This window comes from Stenella coeruleoalba (genome assembly GCF_951394435.1).
Source record: "Stenella coeruleoalba genome assembly, chromosome: 8".
NCBI classification, from domain to species: domain Eukaryota; kingdom Metazoa; phylum Chordata; class Mammalia; order Artiodactyla; family Delphinidae; genus Stenella; species Stenella coeruleoalba.
The window spans coordinates 95,703,305-95,712,989 of record NC_137154.1 but is presented as its reverse complement, the minus strand read 5'-3'; the positions used below and the strand labels follow the sequence as shown (position 1 = coordinate 95,712,989).

The 9,685-nt window shown below is 53.5% G+C and overlaps 1 protein-coding gene across 1 annotated transcript in view; it reads left to right on the top strand.

Annotated features, from left to right (window-relative positions):
* The first annotated feature begins 1,934 nt into the window (after nucleotides 1-1,934).
* Nucleotides 1,935-9,685, top strand: part of TRIM29 (tripartite motif containing 29) — a 33,823-nt gene continuing 26,072 nt past the window's right edge. The window contains exons 1-2 of the mRNA XM_079928183.1: nucleotides 1,935-2,043; nucleotides 2,228-2,311. The gene's annotated coding sequence lies outside the window, so the exon portion shown is untranslated. The remainder of the gene's footprint in view (nucleotides 2,044-2,227; nucleotides 2,312-9,685) is intronic.

Sequence of the window (9,685 nt, the reverse complement as noted above, 5' to 3'; positions counted from 1 at the left end):
AGAACAGGATAATGATACCTCCTGGAGCTGTTGTGCGTTCATTGAAGCCGTGCCGGGGAAAGGGTTTTGGAGTCTGGGAAGTATGTTTTGACACAAGCTTTCTCCACCAGATCTGCCTTCCCCTCCCTCTCATTTACTCACTCTAGTTCTTGCTGTCTGCTGCACTCTTGTTCTGTTTTGTCCTTCTTGCCGCTCTGCTTTCTTTTTCTTTTCTTTCTTTTTTTTTTTTTTACATCTTTATTGGAGTATAATTGCTTTACAATGGTGTGTTAGTTTCTGCTTTATAACAAAGTGAATCAGTTATACATATACATATATCCCCATATCTCCTCCCTCTTGCATCTCCCTCCCTCCCACCCTCCCTATCTCACCCCTCTAGGTGGTCACAAAGCACTGAGCTGATCTCCCTGTGCTATGCGGCTGCTTCCCACTAGCTATCTACTTTACGTTTCGTAGTGTATAGATGTCCATGCCACTCTCTCACTTTGTCCCAGCTTACCCTTCCCCCTCCCCATATCCTCAAGTCCATTCTCTAGTAGGTCTGCGTCTTTATGCCCGTCTTACCCCCTAGGTTCTTCATGACATTTTTTCCCCTTAAATTCCATATATATGTGTTAGCATACGGTATTTGTCTTTCTCTTTCTGACTTACTTCACTCTGTATGACAGACTCTAGGTCCATCCACCTCACTGCTTTCTTTTTCATTTCCCACCTGCCTAGCTCCCTCCCTTCCCCTGCCTGCCCATCGCCCTCTGTCGACTGATGCCTCCAGATCTGCCGCGTTGGGGCTCTGGTGGCTGCAGACTGGGTGAGGGCGGTGTCTTGAAGATGTGGCCGCACAGCAGCAGCCGGCTTGGGGAGGTCAGGGAAGGTGCTACTTCTTGCTTTCTCCTCTTGCAGCCCGCAAGCTCGGCCACCCTGTGTCTCCCAGGCTGCTCCGCTTGCCTTGCAGCCTGAGAGCCAGCACTCTAACCAGACGGACAGGCTGCCATTGCCCTGACAACGTCTCCTCTACTTGGCTTCCCTGAAAAGTGTCAGATTTGAGGGAATTTTTTTTTTTTTTTTGGTGGTACACGGGCCTCTCACTGTTGTGGCCTCTCCCGTTGCGGAGCACAGGCTCCGGACGCGCAGGCTCAGCGGCCATGGCTCACGGGCCCAGCCGCTGCGCGGCACGTGGGATCTTCCCGGACTGGGGCATGAACCCGTGTCCCCTGCATTGGCAGGCGGACTCTCAACCACTGCGCCACCAGGGAAGCCCCTGAGGGAAATTTGAGCCAGTTTCCCAAGCCCTAAACCCCAGCTCATCTCCTTTCTGGAGCCGCCCTGCCCTACTCCGACCTCCTCGGGGTAACTGCCTTCCGGCTGCCGTCATCTCAGCCCTTGTACCTTGATCTGTTCTTGCCGAGCCCCAGCTGAGTGCCTGGCGATGCTCCGGAAACTGTGGGCTTCGGGGCAGGATCCACAAGATGCCTGCAGTCTGCTCTTTCTTTTGTTCTGTTTTAATCATCCGTTAACTCAACAGATATTTATCAGGCCCCCACTGTGTGCTGGGCACCGAGTGAGACGCTGATGGCTGTAGAGCTGGCCTGGTGGTGGGAGGAACGGAAGGTTACAAGGCAGCGAGCGTGACCGGGTCAGCCACTAGGGAACTCGGAGGAGGGGGGTTGGGGGTTGGGGGGAGCGGGAAGGGAGGGGTCGCTCGGCCTGGATTGGGGTGACGGGGTGTCAAGAAGCAGTTCTTGGAGGAAATGCCAACTAAGCGAAGACCCAGAGTGGGTGGAGCGGCAAAGAGGCAGCGTGTGAAACAGCCCCAGGGTGAGTGCTCTGTGCAGGGCCTTCCGGGAGCTGCAGAAAGTTCAGTCTGGTTAGACTTTGGGTGTGAGGGGGTTCCAGCCCGCACGTGAGGACTGGAGGGCCCCCTGCTCCCCGGTCAGAGCTGCCGACCAGCCTCCTCGGGCGTCCCTCCCCGGGCGGTGGTGCTTCTGCCTGGGCCAGGAGGACTCCAAGGTGGCTGGCGCCGGCCTCCCCTGAGCAGCACAGGACGTGAGTGGGGCGGTGCCAAACAGGGGCCTGGGTGCTCCGCAGCTGCTCCCCCTCTTCCTCAGCGGTCCTCGCCCCCTGAAGCCCTCAGTGACTCAGGCCGAGCTGGCCTCGCCTCCTTCCATGTGACGCACACCTTGTGCCTCTGTGGGGTCAGGCAGCCTCCTCTGTCCTCTTTGCCTTTCAGGAAATGCTCTGGCTTCCCTTCCAGTTCCGGTTCCAATTCTTGTTCAGGTTCTGGCTCTGGTGCTGGGCTCAGCTGTACCCACAGGTGAGGCCATACACAGAAGCCAGGCCTTGCCAGGGCCAGGAGAGCCGATTCTGACCTCAGAGCCTCCTCCTGGGGAGGGGCCTCCCCCATCCCTGAGCCAGGATGGGGGCAAGGGCGGCCATGGGGTGATGAGACAGACTGTGGATGAACTTCCCAGAAGTGGAGGCTGGAAAAACATGGAAGATATGGAAGGAATTTTTAGGGACATCACAAAGGTAGCCGTTAGACTCTAAAATCAGTTCGCATGCTTGGCTCAGAAGAAAAAAATTTAGCAGTATAGTTTAAGGGATTAGGAGGAGAGCTCTGGAGTCAGAATTCAAAACTCAGTTCTGCTACTTATTAACCTTGTGACCTTGGGCAAGTTACTTAACCTCTCTGTGTCTCAATTTCCTCCACCGTAACATGGGAAGAATGACAGTACCCACCTGGTAAGATTATGGGGGGGCTGAATCAGATAATTCATATTAAGGATTTGGCCTAGTGCCTGTTACATGGTGAAGGCTTCATAAATAATAATAATAATAAAAAATAATGCTATTTACTGGTATTATTCTCCTCAACCCCTCTGATAGGTGGGTGAGTGACCTTGGCCTGGCACCCACTGAGGGCTTCACAAGGGTTTACTCCCCCCTCCCCCCACCATGGGATGAGAGAGTGGCAGAATGGGGGTTCTGCTGGGATGTATGCCATCACTGGTTAACAGCTGAGTGACGGAGGGCGAGTTGCTCAACTTCCTGGTCTTAATTGGTCTTAATTTCCTCATCAGTGAGATGGGGATAATGCTATCTCACTTGTGAGTAGTAAAGTTTGTATGGTATGGATGGATGGCACAGAGCTGAGTGTCAGCTCTGCTGTGTGAACTTGGGCAAGTTGCTTCACCTCTCTGGACCTCTGTTTCTTGGTACTACGTACCAGGGAGAGTTGTGAAAGTGGGGATAATCTATGTAATGTGCCTGGCAGAGAGTATGACTTCAGTAAAAACTAGTCACTAGTATTGTTATCCTGATGGTGAAGGTGGGGAAGAAGTTCAGGGCTCTGGGAGGGAACTGGTTGCCTCTGGGAGGGAACTGGTTGGATCTAGGTGTTCCTTGGGAGAGAGAGCTACTTGTCGCAGCCTTAGAATGAGATGTGCGTCTTGTTTTCCTTCATGTCTTCCTGAGATGTAAGCACTGCCTGCACCTGGGCAGGTTCACGTTCAAGCTGTGTGGAAGGGATGGGGAAGGAAGGTGACCTTGGAGGTCTTAGGAGCAAACCCAAAGCAGAGGCTTCTCTGTGGCCGACCCCCCACCTCACTTTGTGGGGCTTGTGCTGACCGACCCCCTCATCCCCTCCAGGCCTCCCCGGCTGACAGTCCATGCAGGGCAGCCGAGTGATGCTGGACCAGCCCTGCCACACCTGTTCCGTCTGCTCTCCTGTTTGTTTTTTTCCTTTCCTCCTATCTTACAATTCTGGGGAAATTAGTTTCTAGAATTCAAACAGCCGGGAGGAAAGCCGGAGATTATCCAACACATTTCCTACCACAAGGCAGGTCTGCAGCAATCCCATCCCCCCATCCCCCCCAACCCCGCGCCCCCCCAAGTCCTCTAAAGGAGACGGTATCTTGGGCGAGGCAGACAGCCTGTGGTCTGTCTGACCTCAGTCCCTCTAGCTGGGCTGTTAGCCTGTGCCCTCTTGTTTGGCCCTCTAGAGAGGTGGAAAGAAGCTGGCCGGCCTACATCCAAATAACCCTCCCGAGGTTAAGAAGGATGTTATTAAGGCATCCCTTCTCCAGGCTAAATAATCCTAGTGCCTTTAACCCTTTCGTCTCAGGTTCTGTTTTCCAAGTCTTTAATTATTTTCATCGCCCTCTCTGTAATTTAGGATGCCACCCTATAATCATAGAATTTCAGAGCTGGAAGGTTCCTAGGAGAGGTGTGGAGGAGAGCCAGATGCAGAGGGTTCAGGCCTCTTCTTGCCCAGTCGCCGGAATGGGAAGGAAGCCCAGTAGGCTCCCTTTCACAACGCCCTTCCCCATCCCTCTTCCAGCAGGGGAGAGCCCTGCTCATTTGTCCTTAAAGCAAAAATTGATTGAGCCATTCTGGTGAGCTGTGCGCTGTCTAGGCATTTTCAAAATTGTGACCTCCTTAATCCCTCCACTGTCCTGCCGGGGAGCCTCATTTTGTAGGCAAGAAAACTGGCTCTGAGAGATTAAGTAACTTAAACAAATTCACACACGAAGAAAGTCGCAGGCCCCTCCACCCAAACTCCCTTCTCCTGCTACGCTCACCCCAATCCCAGTGGCGCCCACAGAGTCAATTCCCACAGGCCTTTATGGAAGCATCTCTCTCCTGGAGAGGCTGTCAGGCTCCAGGGAGGCCAGAGCTGGGCTGCGGCAGGAATTGTCAGGATTCTCTCTCTCTCTCTCTCTCTCTCTCTCTCTCTCTCTATATATATATATATATATATATCTTTATATATCTATATATATTTATCTAAAGAGGTTCATTTATATATCTTGGACTTGGCCCGTGCAGTTGGGAGCTGCTAAGTGCGAAGCCCAGAGGCCAGGCCGGCGGGTTGCAAATCAAGCGGGATCTGATGGTACAGTTTTCGAGGCAGAATTTCTTCCACAGGAAACCTCAGTTTCTACTGTTAAAGCCTTTCCACTGATTCGAAGAGGCCCAACCACATTAAAGAGGGTTGTCTCCTTCACTTAAAGTCAACTGACTGTAATGTAACCACATCTACAAAATACCTTCGCAGCAATACCTGGATTAGTGTTTGATTAAATAACTGGGTATTATAGCTTAGGCAAGTTGACACAAAAAGCTACCTATCACACGCTCCTTTATGGGTGTCGATGGGGAGAAGTTGGCTTGATCCAGTGGGCCTTTTCCCCAGAGTCCCAGGCAAGTGCTGGGAAGGTGTGGACCTCCCCATTATGAGGGTGCTAGGTCCCAAGGTCAGGGTTGTCCCACCAGATCCACACCAGAACGCTTTCCCCTGGGGATATGCTGCCTTCGTCTGCTTGAGAGCTGCATTTAAGACCCAGGGACTTTTCAGGGGGCAGAAGGCTTAGAAGGAGCAAAGGGCAATCCTCGGAGTAGGAGCAAGAGGACTGTTGCCTGAGTCCGAGGGGCCAGGTAGGCCAAGAGCCCTTGAGGGTGCGGACCGTGTCTTATCTCTCTTTATCCCAGGGTTGGGACCATGGCCCACGGGAGACGTGCTACAAATATCTGTTCCTTTCCCTTCATCAGCCTCCCTGGTTGGTGCCTAAAACATTCTAGGCAGGTAGAAATCAGACCTGTTTTTACAGTTCTTCCAATAAGAGCATTTACTGATAACATAAACAGTATTTCCCAGTCTAGAGAGTTCTCCTCCCCCTCCCCTCCCCTCCCCTCCCCCTCCCTTCCCCTCCCCTCCCCCTCGCCTCCCCTCCCCCTCGCCTCCCCTCCCCCTCCCCTCCCCCCTCCCCTCCCCCTCCCCTCCCCCTCCCCTCCCCTCCCCCTCCCCCTCCCCTCCCCCTCCCCTCCCCCTCCCCTCCCCCCTCCCCTCCCCCTCCCCTCCCCTCCCCCTCCCCTCCCCTCCCCCTCCTCCTCCCCCTCCCCTCCCCCTCCTCCTCCCCTCCCCCTCCTCCTCCTCTCCCTCCCCTCCCCCTCCTCCTCCTCCCCCTCCCCTCCCCCCTCCTCCTCCCCCCCTTCCTTCTCCTCCTCCTCCTCCTCCTTCTTCTTCTTCTTCTTGTTCTTCTTCTTCTGGTCAAAGGGTATAACCTTTTCTTTTTAAAATAAATAAGTCCTGGGGCTGTAAGGTACAGCATGGTGCCGATAGTTGATAATGCTGTATCGTGTATTTGAAAGCTGTTAAGAGAGCAGACCTTGAAAGTTCTCATCACAAGAAAAAAAAGGAGAGAGTGCTTCTCCATATAAAATCAAACCCCCCCAGTTTCAGGTCAAACTCTGTGGGACTAGGACAGCAGAAATGAGTAAATTAGACTTCAGAGATTTTATTGTTGCTCTAAAGTTTGAAGCAGCACAGCCTTCTGGCTGCTGTTTACAACTAGAGGCACACCAAAGGACAGAGGTACCAGCAATTCAGAAGACCCATGCAAGCACTAAGGTCGGACCAGAGCCCTCCTCTCACAGACACAATTGCGCCTCATCTCGTCTTTCGCAGGGCTTGAGGCTCAGAAGGACTCAAGGAAGAAGTTCCTGCAGCAAACAGTCCTACAGCTTGAAGTCACATGGCTAAGGGATCCTGTGAAGTCTCTTTCTTTGCAGGTCTTTTAGAGGACGTTTCTAGATACAGCGTTTCTTAGAGGCAGGGAGTGGACCAGCTGGCCGCTCCCTCTCAACCCTGGGATTCCAAGGGAACAGGAGGAGTTTTCTCCTTTTAAGGGGTTTCCTCTTTCATCTGGAGGTGGTTGGTGAGAGAATCAGGTGTTGCCAGGGCACGGCAGTGGGTGGGTGAGGCTGCCCCACCCGCTGAATCCAGGGAGGCTTCCGGGAGGGGAATGGCTTGGAGGTGCCTCATGAAACAAGCCTGGGAGGAGGCTTGGGGTTGGCTGATAGGTGGGTATGGGAGGAAGGGACTTGGTGGGGGCTGGCTGGAAGGGCAGGCCTAGTCTGAACAGGCAGGATCCTCCCCAGCTTCACGGGAGTCCTTCTCTGGAAGCCATACCTGTCAGCTCTTCTTACCTCCTAAACCTTGCGAGGGATGGGGATGGCAGCCAGTGACATTCCACCATCGCTTGGTATAGGGAGAAATGTTGCAGCAGGAAGGCTTTAAGCTAGACCAGAGGGGGAACTGGATAAGATGGGAGATGAGTGACTGAGGGGCTCCAGGGGCCCCTTTCTTTCAAGGCCTTTAAAAACAAAGAGGTTTCTTCTGCTCCCAGCACCCCCTCACCTCCAAGCCACAGTGATGGCTATGACAGCCTTTGGGGGCTTTTCGCCAGTTTGCACGTAACACGCAGGTTCTGTGAGCCATCAGGAAATGCCCTTTCGTGGAAACTGTGCAACTAGCTTTGGGACTGAAGAGCAGGCAGACCCCCGCAGATAGTGTAGAGTGTAGTTTTGGGGGGCACAATGGCAGAACTGGAGTGAGGGGTTCGGGGGAGCTCTGGGAGCAATCATTCACCCATGGATGGCCCACAGTGTCCACACCAGACCTCAGTACTCCAGAGGCTAGAAATCCTTGTCTCTCTAGTTCAGCCCTGGGACTGGTGGGCATGGAGTCATGGGGTCCCTGGAAGGACCATCATTTCTTTGGCTTCTTCCCTTTTTCAGCCCTTGGATTCTGGAGGTTGCCAGGAGACTCTACCTAGAGTCCACCGTGCCTTTGGAAGGAGCACCCACACCAAGGGAAGGAAGGGCCTGAGGCCCTTATCTGGGAGGGTAAACCAGTGCCGGTAAACCAGCACTGACACAATTCAACTGAATAAATCTGCCGAGTCAAATTAAATGCTGCCTCTGTCTGGCCAGGGAGGATGCTTCTGTGCATGGGAAGTGAGCCATGCTCAGCCTGGTGGGAGGGACCAGCCTCTCTCCGCAAGGCCTGGGCCCTCCCTCCCCACCCAGGGCAGGCCAAAACTCTCACATGATTTCTCTCATTCACGGACATGCTGGATTCAAATGACTGACTCACTGGTTTGTTTTCCCACTGGACTGTGAGCTCCCCAGCCACGGGATCTGGGACTCATTTATGCCTGTGTGATCAGTCTCTTGTTTAGAGCCTGGCATATGGTAGGAGGCTGGAGAAATATCAATGGGAATGAGTGAGTAATTAACCCCATTGGGTGGTCTGAGCTAAATACCTCTGAGTAGGACAGACAGCGATGTAACAGGGTTTCAGAGGAGGGAACCATCACTGTGGGCCTGGGTCAGAGGGAAAGCCTCGTGGAAGAGATAAAGTAGCCTTATCTTCTATTGCCTTAAAATCACTTGAGCCCATTTTGCTCCCTCAGGACAACTGAGAGTTGAATTCTCCAGCATCCCTTTTTCTGTCCTCCTTCCTACATTAATTCGTCTACCCCAGTCACCCGCTGACCCTCCGTGATGTGCCGGAGTGACTCACAGTGGCCTGGGGGAGCTGACTGTGTTCATCTCTTCCCAGCACACCTCACGCTGGTAGCTCGAAACTGGCCAGGGAGGGAGAAATTGGCAAACAGTATAAACCAGTGCTAGAAGAGTTAGCTGCTAAACGTTTACCAGCACATTTGCCTACCTACTACCTGTCCATTTACTACCTGTCCATCTCCTTCCTTCCTTTCTCTTCCCTCCTCTTCCCTCTCTCCTTCCCACGAATCTTCCTTCCTTCCCTTTCCCCTTCCTTTTTTATCAATTCTTTTATCCAGTTCCCCACCTACCTACTCATCCGTCCAACCACCATCCATCCACCATCCATCCATCCATCCATCCATCCTCCATCCTGCCACCATCCATCCATCCATCCATCCATCCACCATCCATCCATCAGTCCACCATCCATCCATCCATCCTCCATCCTGCCACCATCCATCATCCATCCATCAGTCCACCATCCATCCATCCATCCTCCATCCTGCCACCATCCATCATCCATCCATCCATCCACCATCCATCCATCAGTCCACCATCCTGCCACCCACTCACCTATCATCCACACATCTACTCTCCATCCACCCATCCATTTCCCACTTGGATCCATCTAACTTTTATTTCCTTTATTCATCCATCCATCCATCCATCCATCCACCCACAAATGCTTTCTGAGCATCTTCTCTGTGTCGGCCTATTCCCCAGGCTCAGAATCTTTCCCAGACTCCTGGAACATAGGCGCATGAAGGACTAGTCCTTACAAGGACTAGCAGAGGTCTCCCAGTGCAGCACCCCAGGGTCAGCCGGCACTGATGTTGGGTTCATAACCAGAACACTCTGGTTTTCCCTTCTGCTGCTCTTTGCCCCTCATAGCCTGTTCTCACAGGGTCCAGGAGACACTAGCAGGGGAAGGAGAGGCATGTCGCCATCTCTCACTCCCTCCACACCTCAGGCAAGAGCCCAGTGGAATTGGGCCTGACTTTGAGAAAGGGTTTCCTGCCCCCAAAGTCCCCACGAGCTCTTAGACAACTTACCAGTGAGTTCAAACAAGATGGGACTCCCCTGGGGCCTGAGAACAGAGACGTGAGGTGAGAGGGAAGCCCCGTCATGAAGCAGCACCCTCTGCCCCCAGCACCCCCCCCCCCCGCCCCTTAAAGCTCTGGCTGCTCTGTGAACCAAGCTTGTCTCTCGTTCCCAGAGGCTGTTATTGCAAAGGGTTTGCTGTTCAGCCTGGTGAGCCAAAGGGGCTGTAGGGCTCCCAGAGCCCAACCCGGAGTCGAGGGGAAGGGAGGGGAACCCACTGCCCTGCACGCAGTCCAGA